General features: G+C 47.7%; 1 long non-coding RNA gene across 6 annotated transcripts; it reads left to right on the top strand.

Moving 5' to 3' along the window:
* Window positions 1-5,826: 5,826 nt before the first annotated feature.
* LOC129644604 (uncharacterized) lies at window positions 5,827-8,662 on the top strand. Of its 6 annotated transcripts, none has more exons than XR_008710866.1 (3): window positions 5,827-6,011; window positions 7,766-7,943; window positions 8,041-8,662. It is a non-coding gene; the product is annotated as an uncharacterized LOC129644604 (long non-coding RNA). The 6 variants fall into 6 exon arrangements; XR_008710867.1 differs by lacking the exon at window positions 5,827-6,011 and adding an exon at window positions 6,584-6,620; XR_008710864.1 differs by lacking the exon at window positions 5,827-6,011 and adding an exon at window positions 6,593-6,694.
* Window positions 8,663-14,336: the final 5,674 nt, after the last annotated feature.

Genomic DNA, 14,336 nt, shown 5'->3' on the forward strand with positions numbered 1-14,336 from the left:
CACCGTAAAGTAGATTAAGCAGGAATTATCTCAATTTTTTTATGAACAAAATCTAGGTTGAATGAAGTGCGAGGGTAACTGGATCATAGTCGGCTTTCAGTTCAGTTCAGTCGCTCAGTCGTGTCCAACTCTTTGCGACCCCATGGACTGCAGCACACCAGGCCTCCCTGTCCATCACTAACTCCCAGAGTTTACTCAAACTCATGTCCATTTAGTCGGTGATGCCATATAACCATCTCATCCTCTGTCGTCCCCTTCTCCTCCTGCCTTCAATCTTTCCCAGCATCAGGTCTTTTCAAATGAGCCAGTTCTTTGCATCAGGTGGCCAAAGTATTGGAGTTTCAGCTTCAGCATCAGTCCTTCCAATGAATATTCAGGACTGGTCTCCTTTAGGATGGACCGGTTGGATCTCCTTGCAGTCCAAGGGACTTGAAAGAGTCTTCTCCAACACCACAGTTCAAAAGCATCAATCCTTCGGCACTCAGCTTTCTTCACAGTCCAACTCTCACATCCATACATGACCACTAGAAAAACCATAGCCTTGACTAGACGGACCTTTGTTGGCAAAGTAATATCTCTGCTTTTTAATATGCTGTCCAGGTTGATCATAACTTTCCTTCCAAGGAGTAAGCGTTTTTTAATTTCATGGCTGCAATCACCATCTGCAGTGATTTTGGAGCCCCCCAAAATAAAGTCTGACACTGTTTCCCCAACTATTTGCCATGAAGTGATGGGACCAGATGCCATGATCTTAGTTTTATGAATGTTGGGCTCTAAGCCAACTTTTCACTCTCCTCTTTCACTTTCATCAAGAGGCTTTTTAGTTCCTCTTCACTTTCTGCCATAAGGGTGGTGTCATCTGCTAACTCTTCTTTGAAAGTGAAAGCAAGTGAAAGTGAAGTCGCTCAGTCATGTCCGACTCTTTGCGACCCCGTGGACTGTAGCCCACCAGGCTCCTTCGTCCATGGGATTCTCCAGGCAAGAATACTGGAGTGGGTTGCCATTTCCTTCTCCAGGGGATCTTGGCTCCTCACAGGGTCTTGCACTTGTATCTTCCAGCTAGATTGTAAGTTCCCTGAGGGTGGAGACAGGGTCTTCCTTCAGCATCCCAGGCACTTTGGTGCTGAGTAAAAACAGCAGCACAGTGGATCCAGAGCCAACATCCAGACCTCGTGTCGCCCAGTCTGCAGCCTTCACTGGTCGACAGCATCACACCGGGACCTTTCTAATTTAGCCACTGAAGTTATTGTGTTCGTGGAAGAGAGAGTCCACGTAATTACAGTCTTCTGTACTTGGAAAGCATTTTACACAGGGAAGATGGCAAGCTGGGGGTGTTGGACAGATTTAGGACGCAGGAAAAGGAAAGTGTAGGTTTTCCAGACATGGTTGCTGGGGACTGGCCCATTTCCAACCTCCTCTCTCACCATCTCCTGGGGGATTGCGCTGGGTGAGTTTGCGCTGAGAGGTTTCATTGTCTGTTAAGTCCACAAGTGGGCTGCGAGGCGCTGCCTGGATCCGCATGCCCACCTGGTAAGTGAGGGTCTCCTGTCACTGCAACCACACCTCCAACACACACAGGTGCACACAGGCTCGGCCAGTTTCCTGATTGATCCTATCAGAACTGAAGAGTGTTTCCTCTCCAAGTTCAGTGATAGAACTGGGCCCCACATACTTAATAAAAGTTTTGTTAATAGTTCACATGTAACAAATGTTTCCTTAACAGTTAAGTGAATGAATAAGAGAAATGGAAATGTTGGGGTTTATCAGCCGGAGGAATGGGACTTAGCTTGCAGATAAGAGAGTTAAATTAGTTATCATTTAAGAATTTCCTGACTAAACTTTGGAATGATCTATGAACGGAAGTGGTGGGGTTTCTTTCTCAGGAGACTTTTACCAGGTCTGGGTTATTTACTTACGGCCCTGCCTACAACTGTAACTAAATGATGACCTAATATTTCTGAGAAGGGCATGGCAACTCACTCCGGTATTCTTGTCTGGAGAATTCCATGGACAAAGGAGCCTGGTGGGCTACAGTCCATGGGGTTGCAAAGAGTCAGTCACGAGTGAGAGGGACACAACATTTCTGAAAACTCCTTAAGAGGCCCGTGATTTTTATGACTCTATACCCAACATAACCAGAGGTAGGTCTATGTTTAAAAATCCATTAAAAAAAAAAAAACTTGCAGTAGAGAGGAGTGGCAAAGTGCAGATACTCCACGGTGAAATTGTATTTAAATCCTGCGCCCCCTCCTCTCCTCAGCCTCCTATTAGCTGTGGGACCTTGGGAAAATGACTATCTGTGCCTCAGTTTCTTCATCTGTAAAATGGGGGTCAGCTTTACAGGACTATTGTGAGGATTAAATGACAAACCAAGAAAAGCATGTACAACAACCCTTGCCCCATTTTAAGTGTCCAATAAGCATTAGCTCTTGCTGGTTTAAATAGGAACTTTCCTTAATGCATTCTTATATGTGAATTCAGATTATTATTGTAATTAAAAAATTTTTAATTTGCCTGCATTGGGTCTTAGTTGTGGCCGCATGTGGGATCTTCATTTCAGCTGGCAGCTCAGTAGTTTCAGAGTGAGGGCTCAGTTGTCCCGAGGCACATGGGATCTTACTTCCCTCACCAGGGATTGAACTAGCATCCCCTGCACTGGAAGTGTGGATTGTTAACCACTGGACCACCAGAGAAGTCCTGGATTCAGGTTATTAATATGACAGAAAGTGAGAGAAGGATGAGCTCTAAGGTCTATGGTTTTGAATTGTAACTAGATGAAGGCTTATCAGAGAAAGTGATAAGGGATTCCAAAATGATACCTCCATAAATGTTTACAATACAGTTTTCATAAAGCATGACTGAATGTTTTCCACATACCAGGCCCTGTGCCTTTCCCATTTTATAGTCTTCAGCTTAATCCTTTGAGTTCAACTCTATTTTAGAGAAGGACGTTGAAGCTTGGAGAAGTTAAAGGAGTGTCCAAATCACAAAGCTTTTAAGTTGCCAAGGCCAGATTCAAATGAAGTGAAAGTGTTAGTCACTCAGTCGTGTCTGACTCTTGGCGACCCCATGGACTGTAGCCCTCCAGGCTCCTCTGTCCATGGAATTCTCTTGGCAAGAATACTGGAGTCGGTTGCCATTCCCTTCTCCAGGAGATTTTCCTGATCCAGGGATCCAACCTGGGTGTACTTCATTGCAGGTGGATTCTTTACCTTCAGAGCCACCAGTGAAGCCCATAAATTCAAACGACCCCAAGTCCATTTCTTCATTATAGCAGATGAATTAGAAAATAATGATGTAACTTAAAACACATACACACACACTTACCACGTTTATTTCAGATGTAACTTTGCAGGAATGTAGATCAGTGGTCAGATATTGTGGAAATTTAAGTTGGGCTGGTTCATTTTGGAAGTTGAAGCAGGATTTTGAAAAAACATGCTCATCTCAACCATCCACGTCCCCCAATCTCTGGATAGCTGTTTAGTCCTCCAACAAGTTAATTGTTGATGAAGGTGCTACTCCAACAATGGAAGAGACACCTTCTTTCCATATTAGAATCCTTTTCATCAATAACTGGGTTAGCCCTGGAGCAACCAGGCAGCTCTTAAAATCTTTGGCTTCAGTTCATCTATATCACAAGGGTGGAAGTTGCTGGAAAAAGTTTTTTTTTTTTTTTTTAATTTTGATTTTTCTTCTTTCGCTAATGCTCTAAACAGAGAATAGAGGTCATCTTTTAGGACATTTGATCCCAGTAAGATTTTGGTTGGGGAAAAAGAGTGAAGAACTGCAACCTTAAGTTATTACGAGGGCTACTCAGAACTTTTCCAGCTGGCAAACCTAGGGCTGGTGTCTTGGGACAACAAAAGGATATTTGCTTGGGGCTAATGACATTTCTTCAAGGGAGTTCTGTAAAAGGATCAAAGAGAAATCACGAAAACAAAATTGAGTTGGAAGTCCCCTAGAGATCATTTTGTGACTATGTTTTTACAGCGTTATTGAGGTATAATTGACATACAATAAAATGCACATAAAACATATAGTTTGATGTTCTGACATCCATACATACTTGCGAAACCATGACGACAGTTAAGATAATGAACGCATGCATCACACCCTCAGTTTCCTCATGCCCTGTGCAATCTTTCTCTCCTAGCCCTCTCCATGACCCCTGATTCCAAAGCCAACTCATCTTCTTGTTATTCTAGCTTAGTTTGTAGAATTATGTATGTATGGAATTGTGCTGTATGTACTCCTTTTGGAGGGAGGGGGATGTCTAGCTTTTTTTTTTTTTTAAACCCAGAATAATTACTTGGAGAGTCATCTAGGTTGTTAACTAGATCAAGAGGTCATTCCCTTTTCATTGCTGTGTAATATTCTACAGCACAGTTGTACAGCAGTTTGTTTTAGCCACTCAGCTGTTGATGGACATATACACTGTTGCCTGTGATTTTAATCCAACCTTTTAATTTCACTCCTGGAAAAACAAAGGGCAAAGGGGAGGATGTCTTCAGAGAGGCAGCTTGATCAATGTCCACAGTGCTTTGGGAGTGAAGGAGTGATGAGAAAGGAGTCAGCCACCTGGGAAACTATGCTGGAGGCCTGATGGCCTGAAGTGTGGCTTGGCTTGGTTTGCCTGGGGTGCACCTTCATTTGAATCTTTGAATCCATAAAAATATTAGGAATTTTTAAAAAGACTGTATAGCATTTGTTCTGCATATATTTATCCATGTGTTCAGTCACTAAGTTGTGTCTGACTCTTTTGCGACCCATGGACTGTAGCCCACCAGGCTTATCTGTCCATGGGATTTCCCAGGCAAGAATACTGGAGTGGGGTGCCATTTCCTTCTCTAGGGGATCTTCCCCACCCAGGAATCGAACCCATGTCTCTTGCATTGGCATGTGGATTCTTTACCACTGAGCCACCAGGGAAGCCCACAGAACTACTGGTGTATATGCTTGGAATGTAGATCTCAGCTCATCTTACTGAAATGAATTCCAAAGAGGGAGATCACTTGTTCTTCAGAAGATGAGACACGGGGAGAGGCCGGGCTGTAAATCTTGGAGGGGAGGACTTTAATGCCACTTAGAAGTCAGGCCTGAAACACCCATGATGTTTGTCAGTTCACATTTTAGTGTTCTTGAGTAAGTGCACAGGGTGTGGGGGATGAAATATGGCAGGTATTTGATTTAAAAAGCCTGCCCAGATTTAATGTCCTGATAAAATGTATTAAATCTTTTAAGGTTTTAATGAATCTAGTATGTGTTTCATAAATCAGGAACTCTGCTAAGCCGTCTCCTGGTTTAATAAGAGTAAACTCGGAAATTGCTCTGAGCAGAAGCAAAATACATTTATATCACATTGAAAAGTAATAGATTTTTAAGCTGAGGGGGTCTTTCTGGGCCTTTTAAGCTGTTTGCTTATTACATTGCTCCAACTCCTTCAAATATTAAACCCCAGGCAAACACGTGCTTAACCGTATCAAGATGTGAACCAGCACAAAGGTAAAGATTATTTGAAGGAGAGCAGAAAACAAAGCCAGTATTTCCTGATCTGGGGACCTCAGACCAAGCTGCTTTCTGCACCGAAACAGGCTTTGTGTATCTAGGCTTATGGTGGTTGACTAAAAATCATTAGTAACTGTTATTAAACTTCCTAAGTTCTCTAACTCCTCCATCCTCACCCCAACACATTTGCTGGACTCACCCAGCACATTTGCTGGACTCAAGTGGTAAGCATGTAACACCCTTCTTGGGTTTTACAGCTGTCCAGGGAACGGCTTGTGAAGGTCGCTGGTCAGACTGTCTACATAGCAGGCGTATAGAAGCCTCTTCTTGTCTTCAACCTAAGGGCCCTGTGGTGCTGTACTTAGTCGCTCAGTCCTGTCCGACTGTTTGCGACCCTGTGGACTGCAGCCTGCCAGGCTCCTCTGTCTGTGGGATTCTCCAGGCAAGAATACTGGAGTGGGTTGCCATGCCCTCCTCCAGGGGATGTCCCCAGCTCAGTAAAGGTTTGCTTTTGTTCCTATCCCTTCCTTTCTTTCTTGAGTTCCCCCAGCACCCAGGGCTCCAGCTCCAGCAGGGGTTGGGAGAGGGCTCCTGGGGTGGGGTGGGGTGGGTGTAACAGCTGGGTCTCTCTGATCAGGCTGGGATGGGAACCCCCTGGTACCCATATTGTGGCTGGGGCAGATTCTGGGTGAGACGGTGGTTCAGGACACTTGCGGAGGGTGGGGGGGGGAGGTGGTGTTGGAAGAATGAAGTGGGGGTGGTGGGGCTGGAACATTCCAGAGCACAAAAGCTGGCAGGGCTTGTGAGCTCTGCAGGGGAGGGAGCCGGGCCCCATAAAGCTCAGTGTGGAGAAGCCTGTCCAACCTCATTAGCTGTCACGGGCAACAATACTGATCTGGCAATAAAGGCGATTCCAAACCTGTTGGTCATTAATCACCCGCCTGACAGTTGCGAATGGAAGTGGAAAAACCTCATCCCGCCCCCCCTCCATCCTCCTCCCACCCTGGCCCAGCTCTGGGGTTTCAGGTTACCTCTCGGTATATATGGGGTTCGCTGCTGGGGGCTGGTCCATCCCATTTCCAGGGGCCGGGTTCCGCGTGGACAGGCCACAGGTCGGCCAGAGCAGATTCCTGCCCGGGGACCAGGAAGCGAGGAGGTGTAGGGAGGCGCCCCCCACCCCTCCCAGGTCGGCCCCCTGGGATCCAGGCTGGAACTTGGCCAGCAGGAGCGTGGGGTTGGGGAAAGCTTGTCATCAGCGCTCCAGCCTCGTCTTTCCACACCCCCTCGCTCTCCCTGGCACCCCGCCCCCTTCTCTCCCTTCTGCAGCCACCAGGTGCCAACATTATTTCCCCTTCTCTTCCTTTTCTAGTCTTCCCACCCCTTACCCTCCGATCCACCCCTCCCCCCGCCCCAGGCAGATCTCCGCTCGGGAAAAGCTTTCATCTCAATCCTTTACGCCCTGCTCTAAATGTTAGCCCCGTGTCCTTTCCCAGAGTCACTTGTATGGTCAAGCCTCGTCCTGAACCGTGGCATTTGGCGACAGGCGACTTGGTTGACAGTGATGGTTTGTGCGTGGGAGGACCGGGCGGGTCTGTCCCCGCGCCCCCTGAAGGCAGCTTGCGGGAATTGCAGCTGAGTCGCCTGGTCGGCGGAGTGGACCGGGAGTGACCAGTTGGGATAGGTGACGGGCCAGGCCAGGTGAGGACTCGCCAGCTCTGCAAAGTTCCTGGCCTGCTCCTCAATACGCTTGAGCCACGTGACATTTTAGAGCCAGGCGGTGCAACTTTGACTCCATTTCAAAGGACCTAGAGGAAGAGGAGGGCTTCCCTGGTAGCTCAGTGGTAATGAATTCCCCCTGCCAAGCAGGAGACGCAGGTTCGATCCCTTGGTGGGGAAGATCCTCTGGAGCAGGAAATGGCCACCCACGCTGATATTCTTGCTTGGGAAGTCCCATAGGCAGAGGAGCCTGGTGGGCTGTAGTCCAGGGGGTGGCAAAGAGTCCCCGCCCCGCCCCTGCCCCGCCCCCGCCCCCGCCCCCCAGTGACTTAGCAATGGAACAACAGAAGGAGAAGGGTGTGAAGAATTAGCTAGGACTTTCTGAAATGATAGCTTGACTTTTTGAATACTTCTTTTGGCTGTTAGGATGGGCAGGCACGAGAGAGAGGAAACTGAATGCTAAAACCCAGGATGGGGAGAAATTATAACATAAAATTGCAAGTGATCTGAATTGATCCTCTAGTTTCCTCATACTTTTCAGACTCCCATGGGCAAAGATTGACCTGGCCTGGCCCACAGTTAGCTGGTACCGTCTGTTCTGCCCACAGCAGAGAATAGCAGCGTCTGTCCCCAGCTGATCCATCCAGACTACTGTAACAGAGATGAATTCCCATGGCCTACTACCAAATGGAACAAAGTGGAAAAGATCGGTTTTTAAGGTCTGTTTCATAATTTTCTTTACATTCCTCTTTCTTTTATTTCCTTCTTTTTTTTCCCCTAATAATATGGTTGTTTTTAATTCTACCTAAACTCCAGTACTTTGGCCACCTCATGCGAAGAGTTGACTCATTGGAAGAGACCCTGATGCTGGGAGGGATTGGGGGCAGGAGGAGAAGGGGACAACAGAAGATGAGATGGCTGGATGGCATCACTGATTCGATGGATGTGGGTTTGAGTGAACTCCGGGAGATGGTGATGGACAGGGAAGCCTGGTGTGCTGCAATTTATGGGGTCGCAAAGAGTTGGACACCACTGAGCAACTAAACTGAACTGAACATATTAGAATCACTGGGGAGCCTTTAAAAAGTAGTGATGCCTAAGCCACATTCCCTGATACTTTTTTCCCCCTAAACAAGTGACATTAAACTTTTTTTTGCCTGTTTATTTTTGGCTGCACTGCGTCCTCTTTGTTGCCGCTTGCAGGCTTTCTCTGGTTGTGACGAGTGGGGCTGCTGTTCGCCGTGGTGTGAGGGCTTCTCATTGCGGTGGCTTCTCTTGCTGTAGAGCAGAGGCTCTCAGCGCTGAGACTTCAGTAGCTGTGGCATGTGGGCTCAGTCATTGCTGTGCACACGGGCTTAGTTGCCCCGCGGCATGTGGGATCTTCCCAGACCAGGGATCAAACCCGTGTCCCCTGCATTGGTAGGTGGATTCTTAACCACTGGACCACCAGGGAAGTCCTCTCTGATATTCTTATTGATAACATTGGTCTGGGATGGGGTCCCCCCATGGAAATACCTTCAGGTGATTAAAGTCTCCGGTTGGGCTGAAAACTATGGGTGTAACAGCTTTACACTCATCACGTCAATTCCCACCGTGAGGTCTTTGCTTTTGAGTTTCCTCTGCCTGGAACACCCTCCTCTTTTCTGTCTGCCTGTTGACCAGCCAGCTGTGCCACTCAAGTCGGCTGCTTCTACTGTGAAGCACAGTCTTATTCGAGAGAGGAAAGCAGCAAAAGATGTGGTCCTGAGCTGGGGAAATAATACACGTCAGTCGCACATAATGTTTCTATGTGAAGATAAATGGTCTAATACCAGAAGTAGATGCAGTCAGAGCTCAGAGGAGGGAGAAGTCAAGGAGGGCTGGAGCAGCCACGGAAATTTCTGTAGAGAAAAGGGCTGGACTGAGCGCCCGTGGGTGTTGGGGTTTGGGGAAGGAGGCAAGCAGGATAGAGGACTTCAGGCAGAGGGATGACATGAGCAAATGAGTAGAGGCTGAAATGATCTGTGCATGTGCTGGGGACAAGGAGAAGATTTGCTTGACTAGACAGAAAGTTCAGCCCTTCCCCCTCCTTCAGCCTTGCAATCATCCCCACCAGGCTTCCTGGAGCGTCCCAGTGGATTCCACTTCATCGAACCATAGACGGCCCATACTTGTCAAAAGCAGTGATCTACTCCCCCAGTATATCTCTTCCAACTTTGTCGTCTTCAACTGCACACTGTATTTGAAGTTTTTTAAATTCCATACCCCACCAGAACTAGTTTAGAAGAGCCTCAGACCAGGTCATCAGCATGCATGCTTCTGATGCACTCTTCTAGTTTTGCCGTATCCGTGTCATCACTCCAAGGTCTCACATCTAGTAAGAGGGAAGACTTGGCCACAAGGGCTGGGATCCTGGCTTTCATTGACTCGTGCTGTGCAAGGCACTCTTCTCTTAGCCTCCTGGCTTCTTTGCTTTCCCCTTCCTCATCAGACCCAAAGAGATTACAGTCACTGCCATCTTTACTATCTGTAGCTCCGCCTTCTGTGGTGTCTTCTGCACTAGTAGGGCCATACTTGCCCAAAGCTTTCTTCACCCCTGGCAGGCTGACCTTTTCCTTTTCATAAGATTTGATGTGATTGTGACCTACCACCATAGGTCATGGCACAAGGTGACAGGTGATGGGCCTGAGACGGCTTCAGATACCCCCGCATTGGCTTGTGATAGTATATGTCTCTTAATGTAGATTTTGTCTGCCGTGTAAGTCATTGAGCACCTGGAGGCCGATGGGGGTCTCAGGTTTCCAAAACCCAAGGCGTGGGCTGACGGGGGCCTGGGCAGCAGCAGAGGAAGAGAGGAGCTCAGTGCCAAGTGCTAAGAAGAAAAAGGACGTTTTGTCAGTTTCATGTGTGTGTCTCTAGCCCCCGCCAACAGATCTGTAAGCAACAGGAAACTGGACTGTATTTAAGTTGGGACTTCAATTCAGTTCAACATATTACATATTAAGTGCCAGTTCTGTGCCAGTTCTAGGCTTTTGGGATTCAACTAATCCCAAACAGAAGATCTACCTCTTTTGAGCTGAGATTCTAGGCAGGGGTGATACAGATAACAATAAACACTATAAATAATATATATAGGTAAATTACATAGTCTTGTGAAAATATAAGTACCAGGGAAAAAAGGAAAAGAACAGGGTAAGAGGAATCAGGAGCGAGCAGGTGAGTGTGTGCATGTGTGTGTTTGTGTGTCAAGTTATTAAATGGAAGGTGTTAAGTGCAACGTCTGACAAAGCCTCATTGAGAAGGTGACTACCAACCCAAGACTTGAAGGAAATGAGGGGTGTGTCCAAGTGGATCTCAGGGAGAAAAAGAGCCCTAGGCAGCAAAAAGATTTCTGTGTTTCAGCAGGCCTGGCCTCTTGAGGAGAAGCACAGAGGCCATATGGATGAGGTGTTGGAGGAGGCAGTGATGGGAGAGGAGGCCAGAGAGACAATAGAGATCTGGACCATGTTGGATCTCAGAAGCCACCCTGTGGGCTTTGGCCCTTGTGGGTTTCGGGCAGATGAGTGACATGATCTGAGTGGTGTTTTTAAAAGCCGTCTTGGGCTGCTGGATTGAAATAGACAATGGGGGTTGGGGATAGAGCGTCGGCAAAGGTATAAGCCAGGAAGTCCATCATGAGATCAGTGTTTCCAGGCATGGCTGAGCCCACGCAAGTGAGTGAAAGAGGACCTTCAAAGCATTCGCATTGGAAGGCCGTGCATTATCGTCTGTGTGAAGAAGAGCATCATTAGAAGATGCTCACTATTTCGATTGGGCTTCCAGGGTAGCTCAAACGGTAACGAATCCGCCTGTAGTGCAGGAGACCTGGGTTCGATCCCTGGGTTGGGAAAATCCCCTGGAGAAGGGCATGGCAACCCACTCCAGTATTCTTGCCTGGAGAATCCTGTGGACAGAAGAGCCTGGTGGGCTCCAGTCCACGGGGTCATAAAGAGTTGGACACAACTGAGCGACTATCACAACAACATTATTTATATTCTTGACCAAACTGAATAAGCCTGACCATCCAGCTTGACTTCAGGAGACAGTTCTCTCCCTTGGAATTGCCTGGCAGTCCAGTGTTAAGACTGAGCTTCCCCTGCAGGGGGCACAGGTTCAATTCCTGGTTGGGGAACTAAGATCCCACATGCTGCACAGCGCCGCGTGTCTATCCACAAAACAGACATTTGTCTCCCCTAATCAACACACACAACTTTGTTATTGCCCGTAAGGTATGTGATGGGCTTTAAAGATGATTTTAAAAGAGGTTCATGGCATTTCAAGCAAGGTAAGAGAATAGAATAAAATGTATGTCATTCCAAAGTATCCATTTTGAGTGGGACAGTATTTTGATGTCTAAGCCCTGTTAAAACTGTTTTAAAAAAATTCTGTTATAGTATTTCTTCCTCTGTACTCCCCCCTTTTACTGAGCAGGGGCTTGGCACTCAGCGCGCAGTACACTCAGTAAGCACTTGGGGAATGGAATTAAGCCTTGGGCATGCTGGTATGTGCTCATTTGCAAGGCAGTATTAAAAATTCCATTTGAATTTCCAAATCCAGCTAGTTTCAACGGGGCAACGTCTTTTTTTCTCCCCCCTTAAAGAGAAGTGAGACCTGCATATTTAAAAGAAGTTCTTTACCTCCACCCCGCCTTCCCTGCCCTCCCCTCCCACCCACCAATGAGAAGCCAAGGTGACCACTTTCTGTTCAGTTTCTTACAAGTCTATTTAAATGAACATGCAGCCAGGGGGGTAATCAGTCTGTCACCCAGTCAGCAACATTGTTGAGTGGTTTCTCTGAGTATTAGTCACCAAAAAAGGATACCAAAGAAATAGAAACCGTCAACTTTGTCCTTGTGTTGCTTCCAATCTGCCAAGGAAACCAGGAACCATGCATGCAATAAGGACATTTACAAAGACACGCTGGTGGGCGATTCCAGGAAGGAGACTCCTTATTGCCAAATGTGCGTGTATCATTGTAAATCCCTCAGTAACACGGTGTTCGTTATCCCCGTAACGATCCTCTGAAACAAGATCACGGTGTCCCAGCTGGAAAGAGCCCTGCTAAGAACCCATCTTATCCAGACCTCTCCCTCTGGGAGCGGGAAACCCGAGGCCCAGGTATGTGGAGTGCGTCACCCTGGGTCACCCAGGGAGCAGGAGGGGCTGGAAGCAGGTCTCTGGACTCTCAGTCTTTCCTAAAGTTCAGAGTGAGAGGAAGCTTGATGAAGCTGGGAGAAAAGCTTGATTTGGCAGGAGGAGAAAGAATAGGCAGCTAGGGGGAAAAGTGCATAACCATTTGTCATTTCACAGAGGAGGGGTCCAGGCGGGGAAGATGTACTGGTTCATCTGAGGGATGTGGAAGGGGAAGGGGTTCACAGCAGGGGGATCCCTTGGTCCAGAGTCACAAGAACATTAGCTTTTGATTATTATTTGCTGAGGCTGACCCTTCCACAGCTGAGGAGGTGGTTGGAGAGGTCAGGAGTGCCAGACCGAATGAAGGCCAGCCAGGCGGTAATGACACGGCGCAGGCCTCAGCGATAAATGGGATTTTGCAGCTGGGGTGTTTCGGTCCCAACCACTGAGCTGGAACAAAGACCCCAGACCAGGGACACCCAAGGGAGAGATTCACCTACTCCCGTGACCCACACACACCAGCTCACAGCGGGGATCAGATGGGGGTGAGCCTTGCAAAGCCATCCAGCTGGGACCTTCCCATTGTAGCATAGCCTGAAAACCGAGTCTGTCTGGCTGTCCATTTCAGGTCCCTGCTCCAAATGGAAAAAAAGCAGCAGGACCTATGCTGGTGATTCTCTGCAGTGTTCTGGCCGTGGTTCACTGGGCCGTGGGGAGTGAGACGAGGGTGAGGTGGGAATCCGGGTTTTTTTACGATGAGTAGCCCTGTGAACAGCCCTGCCAGGGGAGTTGTTGCTGCCCTGAAAATAGTTTAATTGATACTGTCTTTCTAGATTTCATATGTATACATTAATATACAATTAATGCATTAATTAATACTTATTAGTTAATAAATAATGTTTAATTAATATACAAAAAATCTTTATTATCCTCTTTCCAACTTACTTCACTCTAATAGGCTCTAGGTTCATTCACCTCATTAGAACTGACCCAAATGCATTATTTATGGCTGAGTAATATTCCATTGCATACATGTACCACAGCTTCTTTATCCATTCATCGGTCATGATGGACATCTAGGCTGCTTCTGTGTCCTTGTTATTGTAAATAGTGCTGCAAGGAACACTGGGATATATGTGTTTTCTGCAATCCCACTACCAGGCACATACTCTGTGTTTGGGTTTTCTGGCCCCAAGGCACATGGCATCTTAGCTCCCCAACCAGGAATCGAACCTGCAGTCCCTGAGTGGAAGGTGAAATCTTAACCACTGGACCACTAGGGCAGTCCCAGGGCCCACATTCTGAGGAGCAAGCCTTTCAAAGGGAATTCATGTGAGTCCAACTTTCTAAAACCCTCGCCTGGGAGAACGGCCTTCCCAGCTCTTTCTACCTGAGGGCTGCCATCTTTCAGAGTACTTTGCATATTCTCCGCCTTTTCTAGACATTTCCAGCCCTTCCTCTGAACCGACCTCTCCTCTGAAGGCTGGTGGCCTTGAGCATCTGTGCTGCTCCTTTGGCTTCAGCATCCGTGGTCCACAGTTCTCCTATACTTGTTATTTCCCCAACTCGATTGCAGCTACCTGGGTTTCCCCCTCCCTTCCTCTGTCTCGGTGGAGCCAGTATTCCATGAATACAGAAGCCCTGACTTGATCTGCCCTCTTGGAGCCTGGAACTTCTCTCCATGCCCTTTGTCACCTTGCTCAGTTGGCCCCAAGAATCCTTGGTGGGCGCCATCTCTCTGTCCCTGTTGCCCAGGACTCTATTTCTAGAACAATTGGATGGAGTGTGTTCCTCTCCTAAGAGAGGGCTGAGCTCCGGAATGGGGGTAAGAGCTCCCTCTTGGCAGAGCTGGGCCGGCCCAGCCAGGCGGCCAAGGGACCATTGATCTGAGTCCAGTGAAAAAGTGGCTTCTCGGGAGCCCTGGATCCAGGCCTGCTTCCAGACAGCTTCTTCTTTCAACGC

Source organism: Bubalus kerabau, chromosome 2 (genome assembly GCF_029407905.1).
Source record: "Bubalus kerabau isolate K-KA32 ecotype Philippines breed swamp buffalo chromosome 2, PCC_UOA_SB_1v2, whole genome shotgun sequence".
Taxonomy (NCBI): domain Eukaryota; kingdom Metazoa; phylum Chordata; class Mammalia; order Artiodactyla; family Bovidae; genus Bubalus; species Bubalus kerabau.